The sequence below is a fragment of the Adiantum capillus-veneris genome, chromosome 12, assembly GCF_014529385.1.
Source record: "Adiantum capillus-veneris isolate H3 chromosome 12, ASM1452938v2, whole genome shotgun sequence".
Taxonomy (NCBI): Eukaryota; Viridiplantae; Streptophyta; class Polypodiopsida; order Polypodiales; family Pteridaceae; genus Adiantum; species Adiantum capillus-veneris.
In genome coordinates this window covers 93,921,277-93,942,614 of record NC_140942.1, presented here as the reverse complement: position 1 = coordinate 93,942,614, position 21,338 = coordinate 93,921,277, and the positions used below count along the sequence as shown (strand labels likewise).

Below are 21,338 nucleotides of genomic sequence, written 5' to 3'. Positions count from 1 at the left end.
GACCACAAAAGAGATGCATTTTTGAAAAAAAAATTGTTCCATTTTTGGGATTGGCTATGATTACTGTCTCTAGTCCCTTTTGCACAAAAAAATTCTCGGTCTCTTTCACAGCCAACCTTGTAATCATTTTTGTGCATGTGGTACTCTCTAATCCCCTTCACTGGTAAATTTTGTGTTTTTAGCCGATACATTGCATCAAATTCTTCTTACAATAAAAATCACCAAATCAAACTCATTTCCAAAAAAAAAAACCATGTGCTTACCTAATGATGTGTATTATAAATTCACAATTACCTTCCTTAGTAGTTACGCTAGCAAAGACATAGGTAGTCTAAGACATTTAAATGGTTCATTGTCGTCCCACAAAGTGCCCTATAAGCTTTTGCCCTATCTTCTTCATTGAATTTGTCCAATAAGGACTATGGGTCCGCAAGTGCTAGTTTTTGCATCATAGATATGTCTTGAGCAATGGTGTGAGGCACATGGACTCGCGTCACCCTAATTTCAAATGAAACAATACATTATCAAGTGCACCAATTGAAGTGTGAAGAAACTTACTTGTTGATTATGCCGAACACCAAAAAAAAATTATGCCATCTCTGCAAGGTCTCACTTCACAATTGTGCACTCAACCTTTTGTGTAAAGAATTCATCCAACCACTCCCATAATGCCCAATCTTTCTACGCATGGAAACAGTGGTTTTGGTCCCATAAAATGAACATTTTATCCTCCATGTGAGAGAGCTCGGGAATGTCTCTAATTTGGTCATCAAATGTGGTCGACATCACTAACTTTCTCCCATAAGTTCCATGCCTATCATATGGTATAAGATCTTTTCCGAGAAAAGCTTCGGACACAATGAAGCGAACCATCATGGGGTGGTAACCTCTTTCGGCAATAGAAGTTAGTTCAACCACACAATCATCATTCATTCTAATGGCTGGGTTGGCCAAAATACAACAAAGGGGGATTGAGGCACAAGTGATTGTATGGCACAACATGTGCAATCAATCCAACCCGATGAGATGTGGCTATCAACCACGGATTCAAAGAAATCAGTAAGATGATCATTACCCGTGTTTTTTGCAAGGATGGTTGTTGAGGTGACTATACTCGTCAAAAAGGGCACTTGCATCATTGTCAAAATGGACGCTCCAACCACGGAACCGCTCTCTTGAGTGGTGTGCAGAGGATTTTCTTCTTTAGTGATTTGAATCATCATTTCTTCTTGGCGGTCCACGTCTTTGGACAGTTCTCTTGTTAAAATTGGCATCTTTTTGTTAACTAGGGTGCTTATGGCTTCCAAAGAAATGATGAAAGGTAAAAGTAATATGAGAGGTTTGAAGGTGTGGGAAGAAGGTTTAAGAGAAATGAATAAAAGGGAGTGGGAGGAGAAGGTTTGGAAAGGTATGAAGCAAAGATTTTCTTTTCAAAGAGATAGAGATCACTAACGCTTAAGGAAGAGTGGGGGAGGGGGGCAGAGGGGGGGGGGGGGAGGTTTGGTGCACAAGTGTTACCATATACGTGTGGTAGTGATGTGTGTGAACACACTTAGGAACAACGAGGAATGTTTTCCATCACTAGGAAGTTTTTTCCCCTCGTGCATTGTATATGTGCATCACCCTAGGGCTAACTTATCTTTCCATTGCACACAAACTAATATACTCTCTATTGTTAACCTTGAGCTTTCTTCATCTTCTCTAAGTCGTGTGTGTTTTCTTGCAACCCTAATTTCAACAATTGGTATCAAAGATGGTTGCATCCTCCCAGGCTTAGTCGCTAGGTGCTCTAGCACACACCTACTCACTTTCTCCAATTTTTGCAAGCTTTGGCAAGCGTTCATAGGTCCACAAAAATTTCAGGGAATCTCGAAGAGCTTGTTCTGCTCATAATTTTGATTTTGGCTCATTTCAGCCTCTGTTTCCACTACAGGTGGTATTGCGTAGGCTATTTTGTCATTTTGTGTAGAATTTTTGTTAGTATCGTTTTCTGCATAACATGTCCCTTACAGTCTTTTATGGTTTGTGCTATATAGCATGTGTTGATCCTCCTTTTTTTCTCCTCTTTCTGGGAAATTTTCACATCAAGTGTAGGAATTTGCCATGGATGACAACAACACAGATGTGTTCAAGATGTTTTCTATTGAGGACAGATTGGATGGGGACAATTACCCTATGTGGTCTCACATTATTCATGTAACATTTAATGGCCTAGTAACTTGTGTGTAGCAAAAAATAATATGAACATAGTGATCATTTCATTAGAATAGGTTCCTAATGAGCATAACAAGAGTGCTTGGGTGGAGAGAGCAACAAAAAGCATAACACCTAGTTAGATAGGTATGAACAATACTTCAAAAGAGAGAGAAATTAAGCTATTGACAACAATTGAGGACCGAATTTACATGGACCCAGTCCCCCCTCCAAAAGGCTTTGTATTATAGGTTTCCCCCATCAAGAGAGACATTTACAATACAATTCTTTGTGTTCCTTCAATGACTAGCTAGTACAATGAAGATAGAAGCTGCAAGCACTAAGAAAAACACAACATCAATTCCCTCATGGTCTCAGACCCAGGAGCTCACACACCTTCAAAGATGGTGAGAGCTAGCGGGGTATGAGAGTAGATTGAGAGGAAGGAGTAGTCTTACGAGAAAGATGTACATCTCCTCACATAATCACTCATATTAGCATAGCATAGCTTAGTAATTAGCATGGTAGAAGAGATGAGCATGCATTGAATCTTTGTTCTTGGTTGGATCTGCATCACAAAGTCAAGAGTTGTTGGTGTAGGCCTCCCTTCTCACAAGCTTGGAGTAGGTGATAAGCTTTCCATAAAAGCTTTAGAAGGAGAGAGAGAGAGAGAGAGAGAGAGAGAGAGAGAGAGAGAGAGAGAGAGAGAGAGAGAGAGAGTCTTCTTGCTTCACACATGAGCTAGTGTGAGTGTGTAAGTGATAATGCCTTGAGAAATTCAGGCCCCTCTCTCTCTTGGTCGACCCCTCATGCTATTTCCTCTTGCTGGCTTCCCATTGGACCCCTCCAAGCTTAGCCAAATAAAAATTAAGTAGCATAAGTGATAGCCTTCTGACATGTGTCCCCCTTTCCCCTTTTTTGAAAGCTTTAGGTAATTAATTAATGCAACTAAACTCTCATTGGACCCCTTTGTCTCCTGGCCAATAGGAATCAGGCAAGCCATTGGGCTGTTGAATGCTCTCGACCCCTTGGGAGACTATCCAATAGTCTTCTAGAGAGCTTAATTCTTATTGGTTCTTTTATTAAGTGTTTTTAAATGAATTAAACTAGATTTACTCTAGCCTAATTCTCATTGGTCCACCTCCATGGCCATCCAATAGGATTTGAGTGCACCCTGTGGGCATCCGGGCTAGGGAGCTGACATGTGTCCCTCATTCCCTTTGTGTAAAGGAATCTTGTGAGTGTGTGTGTGTGTGTGTGTGTTTTTCTCTCATCCCCTACTTGCAAGGCTTGCCCCCTCCTTTGTAGCATTTGTGAAGACTTTTTTAATACACACAAAAAGCATCCAATTTCCCTAGTGTTTGACCTTTGGACACAACCTTTGAATTTTTGGAATCTTAGCATTTTGGATGTGTTTATGGGCTCAACCTTAGGGTCTTTAAAGCCCATTGTTGCACATTGTTCTTTTGCAGATGGCCCACCCTTTGGATCCCTATTTTCCCTCATTTGTATCCCTTGTGGTTGGTCTGCCAGCTTAACCAATATTCTAGCTTTTTCTCCCTTGGCACTCCCCCATATTAAATGATCAGTTTAACATGAGAAAATCATTTAGGAGAATTATATATTAGTTATTATGACATTAACTCTCTCTTGAAATCATAGTCTTCCTCAACTATGGAGTAAAGAAGATAAAGCCTATTCATTAGTCCTTTTTCTAGCGGGTAGAGGATCCCTATCTTACCCTACGACATCGTTCCAGAAAGGATGACTAGTCCATTTGGTGCTTGAGATCCTAAGGCTGCCACAAGCATGTTTGTGCATAAGTCCTATCAATCTTACATAGTAGAATGACAAGCTCTACTTCGTGTTTGGAAGACGTCGTCTCCACAAACTTGATTCTAAGAATGCATACTACTTAACATTTGTGCACAATAAAGAAAAAAGAGAGTCTTATAAGACAAAAACTTTGTTCATTTTAAACATTTATACATTTTCTTACTCTAGGGAAGCATTGTAAGCATTGACAGGGTTTAGGTTATCCTTTAATTGTATGCCTTGCATCCATCTAGCATCTTCAAAAGGATAATTCTTAAACTTAATAAGATATCATCGGATAGTCTTACCGCCTTTTAATACCTTGTCTTCATGTCAGAGAATGGACTCGGGCTGCAACACCTCTTCTTGGCCCCTCGATCTCCGATGGGTCTTCAATAGTTGGTTCTCGAGGTGGCTCTCCTTTGTAAGGCTTTAGTAGGCTCACATGAAAAGCATTGTGAATGAGCCAATGGCGGGGCAACTTGAGTTGGTAGTCCATCTCATTGATTGGTCTAAGAATCTGGAAGGGCCATAGTACCTTTTTTCTAACTTAGCATAGCAGTTTTGGTGTCCCGTAGGATTCTTGCTCGTCATGTGTCTTAATCGATCCTTGGGAAATTTAAGTAAGACCCAATCATTTTCCTTAAAGGCTTGGGCTCTTCTGTGCTTATCAACAACAGCCTTTTGCCTTCACTATGAGATAGAGATAGCATCCTTAATCTTTTGAAAAGATTCTTGTAGGTCTCGGCTATACTCATCTGCTAGCGAAGATCTTCCCATGTCCTTTAAGTAGCAGGGGGCTTTTGGACCTTCCCTCAATTACCTCGAAAGGTGCTTTTCCCGTGGAAGTATGTACAGTGTTATTGTAGGCATACTCCACTAAGGGTAAGTACTTCTACCATTGGGACCTTTGATCTACTTTTGTTTTATAGGCTTTTAGTAGATCAAGAATTGCTAGGTTAGCTAGACTTGTGTTGAAGTGATCCATGGCCTAGCATGACTATGAAATCATTGTTTGACTTCAACTTCCAATTTTCGGATGGCCTGTCAACTTTGTGAATTAAGGGGTATAGAGTTGCTTGGAGTAAGCTTCAACTCTGACATTATCTATACAAAAAATATATAAAGAAGCATTTTTGCCTTCAATACAAATTAGTAATTAACCTTTGAAATTGATGCTAAAAAGAAAACATAAAATGTAGGAAAGAATGGAACTTATCATTTATTTGTGGGTAAGATGTTGGTCGGTAAATGGATCTCGAGTCACAAGTTATAATGTGACATTGCCACCTGTCAAGTTAAGATTGAATCAAACTTTTCCCTGTATTACAAAAGTCATCTAATATTTATGGTTAAAACTTGTGTACAACATCATGGATAGAAGCAGCATCCCATCAACAAGGGAGACAAGAGCAAATGGGGCTCCAAAATGTGCTCAAAAGTTAAGAAAAGTTTTGCAAGAAGTTTCAAGAAAACACAAGAAAATGTAATAAACTTAGTTTAATTTACATGGTTGTCAAGCCTAGTAGGTTTCCTTGCAAGCCCTTTTGGCGATTTCTATCCGTTTTAAGAGCTTTTATGTCACAAGTGAGAAAGGACGTTGTTGTGCATCGACTTGGGAGGCGAGCTTCAAAGGCCTTGGTAGGAATAGGGTCAACTTCTGACCTTTTTTCTCATTTTTTGTTTTCTTAACTATATTTATATGTATATTTATTTTTAGACGGCTATTTATGCAGATGTAGTTGATTGGTATGCAAAATAATGAGAAGAGAAAGAAAATAACAAAATAATTTTTACTTAGCTCAACGATCGGTGATGTTGTCCAGTCCAAATGTGGAGCACCAGGACAAGGTCGAAAGTGGCAATCGGTTGAACAAGTCCGATGCAAGTAGATTGAATTTTTGGCGGTAATTGGAATTTGGAAGAATCAACCAAGGCTCTCTGAAAATAAAATATGCATTGGCAATATAATTGATTACCGACTACATACCGCTAAGCGGGCAATGGGTACGGTGAATGGCCAAAGATTGTGAAGGTTGGACTAGGATTGGTGGATTGCTGGAACAAATAATTTGATTAGTATGGCCGATCGAGGGATCAAAAGGGAGGTGAATTGGCCCTTAAGTGGCTAGACATGTAGTAGGCGCCCAAAAAAAAAGTTAGAATGGAGTAGCCAAAAGAGTTTTTCTACTTGTGTTGGGTGGCCGACCAAAGAGGTGAAACCGATGTGTGTTTGGTTGCTTAATTAAATTTTGAAGGTAAATGGAAGGGGTGAATTGAGTTGGCTCGTGTGTAGGTGTTACGAGTTAATAATAGAAGGTGAATAAACCCCTTAAGATAAGGGTCTTGAGATCAATGGGTGGTCAAATTTGAAATCGAATAGAAGCCACACACTTTTGTTCAAAAGTGTGAAAAGGAGGGGTGAACATAAAAAGCGACAACGTGCAGAGCTGAGAACAACAGTGTGGAGAGAGAGAGAGAGAGAGAGAGAGAGAGAGAGAGAGAGAGAGAGAGAGAGAGAGAGAGAGAGAGAGAGAAGGGAGATGGCAGGCTCTACAGGCAATCTCGGCCTTCGAGGCAGTAGGAAAATTTGATCTCAATCCCCGAGGTGCTCTCTTTGATGCAGATCTTGCAAGATTTGGTGGTGGTTGACAGAGGGATCTCTTTGCATGCTAGGTGTGTTTCCCACCATCGGTCGCCATCGAGTTAGAAGAGGCAATACAAAGCAACTCCTTGCTTCCTCCGACTTCCTATTGGGATTCTTCACAAATTACCAATTCTCTTCTTCCAATTCCACTTCTTCTTCTTCTTGTAGTAGCCCTCGCTAATGTTCTTCTTGAATGACTTCAAAAAAAATGCAAAATTGGCCGAATTTAGGTTCCCATAACTCTTTTTGATTGGCCTCTTATCTCAGCCAAGTCAAATTTGTCTCTTCTAATCTCCTTCAATGGAATCGGATGCCGAGTCGAAATCACCAATTACTCAAAGTTCTTTAGAAATGCCTTCTTCTCGATTCCTCACCCGTATACCTTCATAGGTCCACAAATTTAACAATTGCTTGAATTAAGTGTTGCACATATCCGAGTTGTGATTGTCGATAGACAAAATTGTTGAATAATATTGTCGATTAATTCTCCCATTAAGCTTTACTTTGTCGTCAAGGAGATCCAATGTTGAATTCATAATTACCACTTTTCAATACTCGCTATTCCGTCTTCACAATCCACTTTATTTTAGCCATTAAATTGAATTTAAAGCTTGACATAGCGAATCTCGATGGTCGTTAAGTGGAAATAATTGGTTGATTTGCCAATTAATTGTCAGGTAAGCCTTGATTTTGCAAAGTCGCTGCAGTAAATTCACAATTTGCTCCTTAAAATTTGAATTTGATTGTTGCTGATTTTCTCAAACCAAAAGCTCTGATACCAATGTTGGGAGCAAGGGTGGGCTTCCACCCTTGGCCATGAAATTCAACCATTGACCTTGCCATGATGGAGAAGGGAAAAGAGAGAGATAGCATGTTGACATAGAAAGAAGGGATGGAGATGTTGACATATCTACACATAATAGTACACAGAGAAAAGAAGGGAACAAACTCTCACACACTCTTACTCAAAAAGATGACACTGGGAAGCTCCATAGCCCAAGACATAGATTAAGAGAGGGGAAAGGGAAAATTGAGAGCATCTACACAAGAACGGCCTAAAGATTGTAGCCCCAAACTCCATGGAACCTCTTGTGGAGTTTGGTTTTTAATATTTGATATTGCTTATTGGTGCCAAAAATTGAAGGCCCCTGTTTTACACTTAGTTCCACTTTAGTTTATAAGTGGAGCATATTACTTACTGCATGAGCCTCTTAGGGTGAATTCTCACTATCCTATTTACAAAGCAGCCATAGTGGCTTATTGAAAAAAGATTTAAAACACTATGCAAATGTAAAATGATCGAGGAATTTATTCATTGCCAACGCGTTCTCCTCAACTCCCAAAATTCCAATCTACAAGTCATTAGCTCACCATTAGTAAAAATAGAAAGAACACAATAATTAACCATTACGCTCTAGCTATCCCAATTGTAGTTAACCATGTACAATAGGAGGGTGCCCAATCTTGTAATGGCCTATGAACTTTAAAAATAGCGGAAATAAGAGAATTAAAGTGAGCATTTTTGTGAGATCACTTTGAGAACATAGAGGATGAACTTAATTGATGGTAGCAACATAAACAAAGTACTTAATTAACTTGGCATGAACAATATTTTTGCAAGAGAGAGAGTATTAGAGAACATGACAATAGTCAAGGACTAGATTTACCTAGAGCATGTCCCCCCTCCAAAAGGCGTTTGTATTATAGATTCTCCCATCAAGAGAGACTTGATACATTGGTGATGCTATGTGTAACATTTAATGGCCTAATAACTTATGTGTAGCGGAAATTAGCATGCACATAGTGGGCATTTCATTAGAGTAGATTCCTAATGAGAATTACAAGAGTGCTTGGGTGGAGAGAGCAACAAAAAGCATAACACCTAGTTAGATAGCATTGACAATACTTTCAAAAGAGAGAGCAATTAAGCTATTGACAACAGTTGAGGACCGGATTTTCATGGAGCCGGTCCCCCCTCCAAAAGGCTTTGTATTATGGTTTCTCCCATCAAGAGAGACATTGTACTATACAATTCTTTGTGTTCCTTCAAGACTAGCTAGTGCAATGAAGATGGAAACTTCATGCACTAAGCAAAACACTTAACAAACACAACTTGAATTATCCCTGTTCTCAGACCCAAGACCTCACACACCTTCGAAGATGGTGAGAGCTAGCAGGGTATGAGAGTAGATTGAGAGGAAGAAGGAGTATCTTACAAGAAAGATGTACATCTCCTCACATAATCACTCATATGTAGCATAGCTTAGCTTAGTAATTATCTTGGTAGAGGAGATGAGCATGCATTGAAGCTTGGCTCTTGGTTGGATTTGCATCCACATGCCAAGAGAGTGTTGATAAAGGCTTCTATCTCACAAGCTTGGAGTAGGTGATGAGTTCTCCCTTAAAGCTTGGGAAGAGATAGTCTTCTCCTTCTTCACACATGAGCTTGTGTGAGTGTGTGTGTGTGTGTGTGATAATGCCTTGCAAAAATCAGCCTCCTCTCTCTCTTGGGCGAGCCCTCTTGCTAAATGCTCTTCCTGAAGCCTCATTGGCCCTCCCCAAGTCAAGCCAATTACAATTAAGCAGCATAAGTGATAGCCTTCTGACATGTGTCCCCCTTTCCCCTTTTGTGATAGCTTTAGGTAATTAAATAATTAAACTAAACTCTCATTGGACCCCTTTTCCTCCTGGCCAATAGGAATCAGGCAAGCCATGGGGCTCCTGAATGCTCATTGGACCCCTTGGAAGATTGCCTAATAGTTTTCTAGGAGACTTAATTCTCATTGGTTTCTTTTATTAAATGTTTTTAAATTAATTAAACTAGATTTACTCTAGCTTAATTTTCATTGGTCCACTTCAAGGGTCATCCAATAGAAATTGGGCACACCTTGTGGGCATCTGGCCTAGGGAGCTGACATGTGTCCCTCATTCCCTTTGTGTAAAGGGAGCCTCTGTGTGTGTGTGTGTGTGGCTTTCTCTCTCATCCCCTACCTTTAGGGCTCGCCCCCTCCCATGTAGGGATGTGCAAAGAATTTTAGGGCACACACAAAGCATCAAATTTTCCCTAGGGTTGACCTTTGGACACAACCTTTGAATTTTGGAACCTTAGCATTTTGGAAGTCTTAATGGGCTGAACCTTACGGTCTTTTTAGCCCATTGTTGCACATGGCTCTTTTGCAGATGGCCCCCCCTTTGGATCCCTATTTTCCCTCCTTTGGATCCCTACTGTGGCCGGTCTGCTAGCTTAACCAATATTCTAGCTTTTTCTCCCCTGGCCTTCCCCACATTAAATGATCAGTTTAATATGAGAAAATCATTTAGGAGAATTAGATATTGATTATTATGACATTACCTCTCTCTTGAAATCATAGTCGTCCTCGACTATGGTGTAGAGAAGATAAAGCATGTTCATGAGTCCTTTTCTTAGCGGGTAGAGGATCCCTATGTTACCCTACAACATCATTCCACAATGGATGACTAGTCCATTTGGCGCTTGAGAGACTGAGGCTGCCGCAAGCATGTCTGCACATTAGTCCTATCAATCTTCCATAGTAGAGTGACAAGCTCTACTTGGTGTTTGGGAGACGTCGTCTCCGCAAACTTGATATAAGCATGCATACTACTTCATTTTTGTGCACAAATAAAGAAAAAGAGAGTCTTATAAGACAAAAATTTTGTTCATTTTTAACATTTTGTACATTTGCTTACTCTTGGGAGGCATTGTAAGAATTGACAAGGTTTAGGTTATCCTTTAATTGTATGCCTTGCATCCATCTAGCATCTTCAAAAGGATAATTCTTCAACTTAATAAGATATCGTTGAATAGTCTTACCGCCTCTTAGTACCTTGTCTTCATGTCGGAGAATGGACTCGGGCTGCAGCACCTCTTCTTGGTCCTCGATCTCCGGTGGGTCTTCAATAGTTGGTTCTTGAGGTGGCTCTCCTTTCTAAGGCTTTAATAGGCTCACATAAAAAGCATTGTGTATGAGCCAATGATTGGGCAACTTGAGTTGATAGGCCATCTCATTGATTGGCCTAAGAATCTGAAAGGTACCATAGTACCTTTTTGCTAGTTTAACATAGTACTTTTGGTGACCCGTAGGATTCTTGCCCGTTGTGTGGCTCTTGGTTGGATTTGCATCCACATGCCAAGAGAGTGTTGATGTAGGCTTCTATCTCACAAGCTTGGAGTAGGTGATGAGTTCTCCATTAAAGCTTGGGAAGAGATAGTCTTCTCCTTCTTCACACATGAGCTTGTGTGAGTGTGTGTGTGTGATAATGCCTTGCAAAAATCAGCCCCCTCTCTCTCTTGGGCGAGCCCTCTTGCTAAATGCTCTTCTTGAAGCCTCATTGGCCCTCCCCAAGTCAAGCCAATTACAATTAAGCAACATAAGTGATAGCCTTCTGACATGTGTCCCCCTTTCCCCTTTTGTGAGAGCTTTAAGTAATTAAATAATTAAACTAAACTCTCATTGGACCCCTTTTCCTCCTGGCCGATAGGAATCAGGCAAGCCATGGGGCTCTTGAATGCTCATTGGACCCCTTGGAAGACTGCCCAATAGTTTTCTAGGAGACTTAATTCTCATTGGTTTCTTTTATTAAATGTTTTTAAATTAATTAAACTAGATTTACTCTAGCTTAATTTTCATTGGTCCACTTCAAGGGTCATCCAATAGAAATTGGGCACACCTTGTGGGCATCTGGCCTAGGGAGCTGACATGTGTCCCTCATTCCCTTTGTGTAAAGGGAGCCTCTGTGTGTGTGTGGCTTTCTCTCTCATCCCCTACCTTTAGGGCTCGCCCCCTCCCATGTAGGGATGTGCAAAGACTTTTAGGGCACACACAAAGCATCCAATTTTCCCTAGGGTTGACCTTTGGACACAACCTTTGAATTTTGGAACCTTAGCATTTTGGAAGTCTTAATGGGCTGAACCTTAGGGTCTTTTTAGCCCATTGTTGCACATGGCTCTTTTGCAGATGGCCCCCCCTTTGGATCCCTATTTTCCCTCCTTTGGATCCCTACTGTGGCCGGTCTGCTAGCTTAACCAATATTCTAGCTTTTTCTCCCCTGGCCTTCCCCACATTAAATGATCAGTTTAATATGAGAAAATCATTTAGGAGAATTAGATATTGATTATTATGACACTATGAAGATGGAAAGCTTCATGCATCATGAACATAATTTAAACTTTGAAAAAAGCATCAACTATCCCAAGCCTCAGTCCCAAGGCCTCAAACACCTTCGAAGGTGGAGAGAGCTAGCGAGGAATGAGTGTAGGGAAGAGGAAGAAGAATCATCCATAGGAGAAAGAAATAGTTCCTCACTTATCATCACTCTTCTTGCTTAGCATTAGAAGATGGCAAGCTTAAGCATTGAAGCATGGCTCTTGGTTGGATTTGCATTCCATAGCCAAGAGTGTTGGTGTAGGCTCTCCACTTCTCCACAAGCTTGGAGAAGGAGATGGAGCTCTTGAACTTTGCACTTCACACAACGAGAGAATGTGTGTGTGTGTGTGTGGGAGAGTATACCCCCCCTCTCATGGTTGGTCTCTCTCTCTCTCTCTCTCTCTCTCTCTCTCTCTCTCTCTCTCTCTCTCGTATTATTTAATTATATCATTTGGGCATGTGTCCTCTTTTTCCTCTTTGAGAGAAAAAACTTAATTATTTATTTTTTATGCATCTAAATTCTCATTGGAACCCTTTAAAACCTATCCAATAGGATTCAAGCACATCATCAAGGGCACATGTGGAGGATCATTTGAACATGTGTCTTTTATGCTTCTTAACTCATTTGGTTTGAATTGAATACTTCAAGCACTTAGTCAATCAAGCATGAAAACCGTTGATGCCTCTTGAGAGTTTATCTTTGAATTGAACACTTCAAGAACCTTAGCCATTTTAAGCATAAAAATCACCTCAATCTTTGGGCAAGGTTCCCACAAACACTTTAAGCACTTTAGTTAGCAAGCCGAAAAGCACCTCATGCATGGGTAGGGTTCCCACCTCAAGGTCAGCCCTAGCTTGCCTAAGGTCAAATGACTTTTCAACAATAACTTTTGGAGGTCTTTAATGAAGTTAACCCTAAGGTCTTTTAAGCTTCATTAGATGCACATTGCTCTTTGATAGACTACCTCCTTTTGGACCCCTATTGAGATGTAACCATCTCTCCTCTTGGTCCCTTGCTGAGGTAAATTTAGAAACACTTATTGCATATTTCTCTTTGGTAGACCATCTCCTTCTGGACCCCTATTGAGATGCAACCATTTCTCCTTTTGGTCCCCTGTTGAGATAGGTCTAGAAGCACATATCCATATCTTAACCCTTGTTCCCCTTTTAACTTCCCATATTAAATGATCAATTTAATATGAGAAAATCATTTGGTAAAGTTAGATATTATATTTTATGACATTACCTCTCTCTTGAAATCACAGTCATCCTAAACTATGAGATAGAGAAGATAAAGCCTAGTCATTACTCCATGTTTCTTAGCGGGTAGGGATCCCTTTTTACCCTACGACATCATTATAGAATGGATGACTAATCCATTTGGTGCTCGAGAGACTTAGCTGTTGCAAGCATGTCTGCTCTTTAGTCCATATCATACTTCCAAAGTAAAGTGACAAGTTCTACTTGGTGTTTGGGAGACATCATCACCACAAACATGATCCTAAGCATGCATACTTCTTAAATTTTGTGCACAATAAAAGAAAGAGAATGAGTCTTATAAGACAAAAGCATTGTTCATTTAAAATGCATTTTCATCCGCTTACTCTAGTGTAGCATTGTAAGCATTGACAAGGTTCACATTATCTTTAAGCTAGGTTTCTTGCATCCCTCTAGCATTTTTAAAAGTATAATCTTTAAACTTAATAAGATATTTTGTATCATTTAATGGCCTAGTAACTTGTGTGTAGCGGAAAATAGCATAAACATAGTGAGCATTTAATTAGAATAGATTCCTAATAAGTATAGCAAGAGTGCTTGGATAGAGAAAGCAACAAAAATCGTAACACCTAGTTAGATAGGCATGAACAATACTTCAAAAGAGAGAGAGAATTTGCTTTTGACAACAGTTGAGGACCGGATTTACATGGAGCCGGTCCCCCCTCCAAAAGGCTTTGTATTATAGGTTTCCCCCATCAAGGGAGACATTTTAGAATACAATACTTTGTGTTCCTTCAATAACTTGTTGGTGCAATGAAGATGGAAGCTTCAAGAACCATGCAAACACTTATAAAACACATCATCGATTCCCTCACGGTCTCAGACCCAAGACCTCACACACCTTCGAAGATGGTGATAGCTAGCGGGGTATGAGAGTAGATTAAGAGGAAGAAAGAATATTCTTACAAGAAAGAAGTATATCTCCTCACATAATCACTCATAAAAGCTTAGCATAGCTTAGTAATTAGCATGGTAGAGGAGATGAGCATGCATTGGAGCTTGGCTCTTGGTTGGATTTGCATCACAAAGCCAAGAGTTGTTGGTGTAGGCCTCCCTTCTCACAAGCTTGGAGTAGATGATGATGAGCTTTCCATTGAAGCTTGAGAAGGAGAGAGATTCTTCTTTGCTTCACACATGAGATTTTGTGAGTGTGTGTGTGATAATTCCTTGCCAAAATCAGCCCCCTCTCTCTCTTGGTCGACCCCTCTTGCATTTTACTCATGCTGGCACCCCATTGGACCCTGCAAAGCTTAGCCAATGATAATTGAGAAGCATAAGTGATAGCCTTGTGACATGTGTACCCCTTTCTTTTTTTGTGAGAGCTTTAGGTAATTAAATAATGCAATTAAACTCTCATTAGATCCCGTTGTCTTTTGGCCAATAGGAATCAGGTAAGCCATTGGACTGCTGAATGCTCATTAGACCCCTTGGGAGACTGTCCAATAGTCTTCTAGAGAGCTTAATTTCTATTTGTTCTTTTATCAAGTGTTTTAAAATGAATTAAACTAAATGTACTCTAGCCTAATTCTCATTGGTCCACCTCTATGGCCATCCAATAGGATTTGTATGCACCTTGGGGGCAACTGGGCTAGGGAGCTGACATGTGTCCCCTATTCCCTTTGTGTAAAGGGAGCCTGTGAGTGTGTGTGTGTGTGTGTGTGTGTGTGTGTGTGTGTGTGTGTGTGTGATTCTCTCTCATTCCCTGCTAAAAGGGCTCGCCCCTCCTCTTTAGGAGTCTTTGAAGACTTTGTGTACACTACCAAGCATCCAATTTTCCTAAGCAATGACCATTGGATTTAACCTTTGAATTTTGGAACCTTAGCATTTTGGAAGTCTTAATGGGCTGAACCTTAGGTCTTTGAAGCCCATTGCTTGCACATTGCTCTTGTGCAGATGGTCCCCCTTTGGATCCCTATTTTCCCTCCTTTGGTGGATCCCTAGTGTGACCAGTCTGCTAGCCTTACCAATAATCTAGCTTTTTCTCTCCTGATACTTCTCCATATTAAATGATCAGTTTAACATAAGAAAATCATTTAGGAGAATTAGATATTAGTTATTATGAAATTACCTCTCTCTTGAAATCATAGTCGTCCTCAACTATGGGGTAGAGAAGATAAAGCCTATTCATTAGTCCTTTTTCTAGCGGGTAGAGGATCCCTATCTTACCCTACGACATTGTTCCAGAATGGATGACTAATCCATTTGGCGCTTGATAGCCTAAGCTGCAGCAAGCATGCCTGCGCATTAGTCCTATCAATCTTCCATAGTAGAGTGACAAGCTCTACTTGGTGTTTGGAAGACGTCGTCTCCGCAAACTTGATCCTAAGCATGCATACTACTTAACATGTGTGCACAATAAAGAAAAAGAGAGTCTTATAAGACAAAAACTTTGTTCATTTTAAACAGTTGTACATTTGCTTACTCTAGGGAAGCATTGTAAGCATTGACAAGGTTTAGGTTATCTTTTAATTGCATGCCTTGCATCCAAGGATAGTTCTTAAACTTAATAAGATATCATCTCTTACCGGCTCTCAATACCTTGTCTTCATGTTGGAGGATGGACTCAGGCTGCAACACCTCTTCTTGGTCCTCGATCTCCAGTGGGCCTTCAATAGTTGGTTCTTGATGTGGCTCTCCTTTGTAAGGCTTTAGTAGGATCACATGAAAAGCATTGTGTATGAGCCAATGACTAGGCAGCTTGAGTTGATAGGCCATTCATTGATTGGTCTAAGAATCTAGAAGGGACCATAGTACCTTTTTGCTAACTTAGCATAGTACTTTTGGTATCCCGTAGGATTCTTGCCCGTCATGTGCTTTAATCGAGCCTTGGGAAATTTAAGCAAGACCCAATTATTTTCTTTAAAGGCTTGGGCTCTTTTGTGCTTATCGGCAGCAGCCTTTTGTCTTTGTTGTGAGATAGAGATAGCATCCTTAATCTTTTGGAACGATTCTTGTAGGTCTTGGCTATACTCATCTACAACGAAGATCTTCCCGTGTACCTTAAGTAGCAGGGGACTTTTGGATCTTCCTTCAATTACCTCAAAAGGTGCTTTTCTCATGGAGATATGTACATTATTATTGTAGGCATACTCCACTAAGGGTAAGTACTTCTCCCATTGGGACCTTTGATCTACTTCCGTTACGTAGGCTTTTAGTAGATCAAGAATAGCTATTTCACTTTGGCCATTCGTTTGCGGGTGATAGGGCGAAGAGAAGTTTAGAATTGTCCCTAAATTCTAGAAGAGACCCTTCCACAAATTACTGGTCATTCTAGGATCTCTATCCGACATTATAGACATTGGCAAGCCATGGTACTTGAAAATTTATGATATGAACAGGGTTGCCATTTGATGGGCTTTGATAGTCTTTTTGACAGGTATAAAATGAGCTTGTTTGCTGAACATGTCTACCATCGTCCATATTCCCGTATTCCCATGGATAGACTTAGGCAATCCAAAGATAAAATCCATGGATATGCTCTCCCATGGTGAATTAGGGATTGGAAAAGGTTGAAGCAATCCAGGTTGCTTCCCTCTATCAAACTTCGTCTTTTGGCATCCCACACATATAGAAACATACTCTTGTATGTTTGCTTTCATGGTAGGCCAATAGAAATATGTTTCAATCCCTTTTAGGGTAGGATGTATCCTCTATTCCCCGCATAAGGAGGAGCATGAGATTCATACATTACTTTCTCACGTAGTGAGTTAGTAACGCATAGTCTATTGCCATAGAGAAGATAACCATCTTGTAAAGTAAATGGTACCTCTTTCTTCCCTAATGCAAGGACTAAAATCACATCAGATCAATAGCGTACTCATCTATCATCGAAGATAGATCATTGTGAGTTGCTATGGAAACAATATTCACTCTCGACCGTCTTGAGAGTGCATCGACTTCTTGATTATGCTTGCCAGCAATGTGAGCAATATAAAAATGAAATTGCAAAAGGAAATTTTCCCACCTCATTTGTTTGTTGGAGAGCTTTGTCTACGTCATGAAGTACTTAAGGCTTTGGTGATCCGTCCACATAATGAAAGGAGTCACCAATAAATAGTGCTTTCACAAGTCTAAGGCATGTAGCACTATGAGGAGTTCCTTTTCATATATTCCTAGAGCTTTGTCAACAGGGTCGAGCTTCGACTTTTGTAGGCTATGGTTTTGAGAGATCTGACAGTGTAAGCACACGCTGAGATATAAGCTGTTCTTTAAGCTTTTTGAAAGCATTGTTCTCCTTGGCAGACCATGTATACCTAACATTTTTCTTTGTTAGGTCATGTAATGGTCCCGCGATTTGTGAGAAATTTTCTATGAAGCATCTATAGTATGCACACATACCTATAAATCTTCTTAGTTTATGAAGATTCCTTGGATTAGGCCATTCTTTTATTACCTCTAGCTTTGATGGATCCGTTTGGATGCCATCTTCAGAGATAATGTGACCTAAATACCGAATCTCTTGTAAGACTTTTCTTTCGATTAATATAAATTTTATTCTCTCGTAAGACTTGAAATATTACCTGGAGGTGTTGCTTGTGTTCGTCTAGTGAATTAGAGTAGATGATAATATCATCAAAGAATACTCCAGTAAAGGTTCGGTGAGGCCTGAATAGCTTCTCCATCAAGAGGTTAAATGTGGCTGGTGCATTGGTCAAGACAAAAGGCATGACAATGTATTCGTAAAGACCAAACATGGTGCAAAATGCGATCTTTACAATGTCTTGATCAACTATCCGTATTTGATGGTAGCCACTTTTTAGGTCAATCCTATTGAAGTAGGTGGAACCTTGCAGCTTATCAAATAGGTCTTCTACCCGTGGAATGAGAAACCTATTTTTGATAGTGACCCTATTTAGTGCTCTATAGTCGACACACATACAATATGTGCCATCTTTATTTTGCACTAATAGCACGGGTGAAAAAAATGGAGATGAGCTAGGCCTAACCATGCCCTTATCAACTAACTCATGCACTTGCCGCATAATCTCCTCTTGTTGAGCTTGAGAAACTCTATAAGGAGGTTTATTAGGCGGTGAACTTCCTGGAAGAAGTTCAATTGCATGGTCAGCATTGCCTCATTTAGGAGGTAGTTTACAAGGGATGTCGTCAATAAAAACATCTTGAAATCCCTTGAGAAAATTGGATAACTCTAATTCCTTGTGATTGTTTATATTTTCTTTTACTAAAGCATTAGGTTCATTTTGAGAATCTTTAACAAAAATCATGTACACGGAAATAGAGCTCTTTATTGACTTATTAAAAGCTTACGTATGTACAATCGGTATGGTGTTACCCAACTCCTTAGCATCTATGTACATATCTTTTTCCCTAAACCTAAAGTAGATTTTCCTTTCAGGGAATTTAACATTGGCAGCCATGTGATCAAACCATGGTGCCCTTAGGATTACATCCTCATGTATGAGAGGAGAGATAAAGAAGTCCTCTTTCTCCACATAGCTTTGGACATGGAGCCTCAATTTCCCAATTAAGGGAGTGACTGAAGCTTCTTACCCCTTGTAAGCACCATCGATCGGTAGGACATCTCCTATCTCATAGGCTTGGATGCCTAGCTTGGTGGCCAACTCTGTGGATATAAAATTGTGAGTAGAACCAGGGTCAAAGAGAATAAAAGCGTCATGTTCTCTTACCTTTCCCCAAGCATGGCATAGAGGAGATCCTTTGTGTTGAGCATCCTCTTCTTGGATTTTGACCAAGGTAGCTCTAGGAGGATCATTTCGTGTATTCTTGTGGGGGCAAGCACGATAAGCATGCCCTTGCTCCCCGCACTCGAAACAACAGTTATCTTTACGATAATGCTCAAGATCTTCAGGAGAGAGTTTATTTTTGCATTTATAAACTCTCTTCTGCTTAGCTTTGTTGTTGTTGGTCTTGCCTTTAGGAGACTTTTGGACATTGTACTTCCCCTTAGGTTCATTGTTACGGTCCTTGTTCTCTGTGGGCTTAAGATTTCTCTTAGCCCCTGTTTGGAAATTGATTCGTGAAGCCACCATGGTATGGTGCATGACCGCAGATATGGTGCGTGGCCTATGGGAGTTGACATACTCCGCCATATCTTCAGTTAAGCCCGCACAAAATTGTTGTTTCTGCTCTCCAAAATCCATCTTTTTGAAGACAGTGGCTTTGAGATGTAAGTCCCAAAACTTGTCTACATATTTGTGAATAGATTCGTGAGGAAAGAGCTTCAAGATTCGCCATTCAGTGAGTACTTTGTCTTTGGCATCAGTAGCCAAAAACTGCTTCATGATGGAAGCTCTTAAAGCTTTCCATGTTTGTGGGGCTTCACCGTTTTCCCGTAGGCTAGACCACCATTGCCTGGCAAACTTTTGAAAATGCATAACTACATGGCGTAGCTCAGAGGACTTAATGAAGCCCTCATCTCCAAACGCCGCATCGTATTGTTGAATGAAGGCCAAGACTTTGTCCGTAGCATCAAAGGTGCCATCGTAGGTGAGGAAAGAGATGTTCTTTCCTCCCTCTTTGAACTTATTAAGCTTGGACGACCTCTTCCATGTGGCATAGGATTTCCTATGGCCTCTTCTTTTTGGTGGTTTGAATGTTGCACCATCACTTTCTTCAGAAGAGGAAGAATTTGAGGAGATGGAGAAGAGGGTGACCTCTTTCTCGCCTTTTTCTTCCCTTGGTCTTCCTTGTCTGCACCATCACATTCTTCATAAGAGGAAGAGGATGAAGAAGATTGAGAAGAGGGTGACCTCTTTCTCGCCTTTTTCTTCTCTTGTTTTCTATCATCCCTCTTTGAATTATGGTGTGGAGAAGTGTGCGATGGTCTTCTCCGTTTAGGGGGTGTTGGAGAGTGTTTTGCTCGCCGTCTTTGTGGAGCCATCTCCACCGAGGTGGCAGGAGACTCACTTCTTTCTCGTTCTTTGGTGGCTCTTGAGTTCTCCTTTGGGAAGGAGATGTGTCTTCAAGTCGTAGATTTTTGAGCCCTTCGTACGGATTCTCTTCTTCTTCCCGAATCGGAGAGAGGCCTCTTTTGGAAGTCTCAAAAGGAGGCTTCCTAGGTACTCTCTCTTCTTGGTGGGGAGTTTGGAGAATCCCATGAGCACAAAGCTGTCGTTGCACTTCACTTTGGAGGGATGGATTGCCCATGGCTTGTTGAAGCCTAGAAACAAGATAGTTAACAAGCATAGGGGCATCATTAGTAGCCTGCTCATTAGCAAAATCAAAGCTATCAACATTAATTTCACTCTCTTTACTATTGTCAGCCATTCTAACAACTTTTAGGTGTAAACTTTTTTAGGTGTACTTTGGCACTTCAAGACCTAGTTGCTACTCCTCTTTACCCCTTTAGAAAAGCACTCAAGCTCCTGTACCCGTGGCTCGAATATCATTAATTGCAAGGAATAGAAGAGAGGGTCTTTCAACACCAAAACAGTACCGGCTCCTGTCAAGCTTCTAATAGCTCAATAGTGGTTAAGCCGTAGGCAAGCCCGTAGGACTCCACTATTAAGACCATAGCTCTCGACGGTGATACCCCGTTATCTGTACAAAGCAGGCCAAAAAATCCCTATTCTACTTACTCAATTGCAATTAATAATACCAACCAATTATAGTTAGCTTGAGGACCTCCCTTCTTGAGCAAGAAAAGAGAAACCTTGTGCTCTAATACCAATGTAACATTTAATGGCCTAGTAACTTGTGTGTAGCAGAAAATAGCATAAACATAGTGAGCATTTCATTAGAATAGATTCCTAATGAACATAGCAAGAGTGCTTGGATGGAGAGAGCAACAAAAATCATAACACCTAGTTAGATAGGCATGAACAATACTTCAAAAGAGAGAGAAATTAAGCGATTGACAATAGTTGAGGACCAGATTTACATGGAGGCGGTCCCCCCTCCAAAAGGCTTTGTCTTATAGGTTTTCCCCATCAAGAGAGACATTTTAGAATACAATACTTTGTGTTCCTTCAATAACTTGTTGGTGCAATGAAGATGGAAGCTTCAAGCACCATGCACACACTTATAAAACACAACATCAATTTCCTCACGGTCTCAGACCCAAGACCTCACACACCTTTGAAGATGGTGAGAGCTAGCGGGATATGGAGTAGATTGAAAGGAAGAACTAGTATTCTTACGAGAAAGAAGTATATCTCCTCACATAATCACTCATAAAATCTTAGCATAGCTTAGTAATTAGCATGGTAGAGGAGATGAGCATGCATTGGAGCTTGGCTCTTGGTTGGATTTGCATCACA

At 40.5% G+C, this 21,338-nt stretch overlaps 1 protein-coding gene across 1 annotated transcript in view; it reads right to left on the bottom strand.

Annotated features, from left to right (window-relative positions):
- LOC147446151 (CDPK-related protein kinase-like) overlaps nucleotides 1–21,338 on the bottom strand; it is a 47,971-nt gene that overhangs the window by 2,261 nt on the left and 24,372 nt on the right. The gene's annotated exons all lie outside the window — the stretch shown is intronic.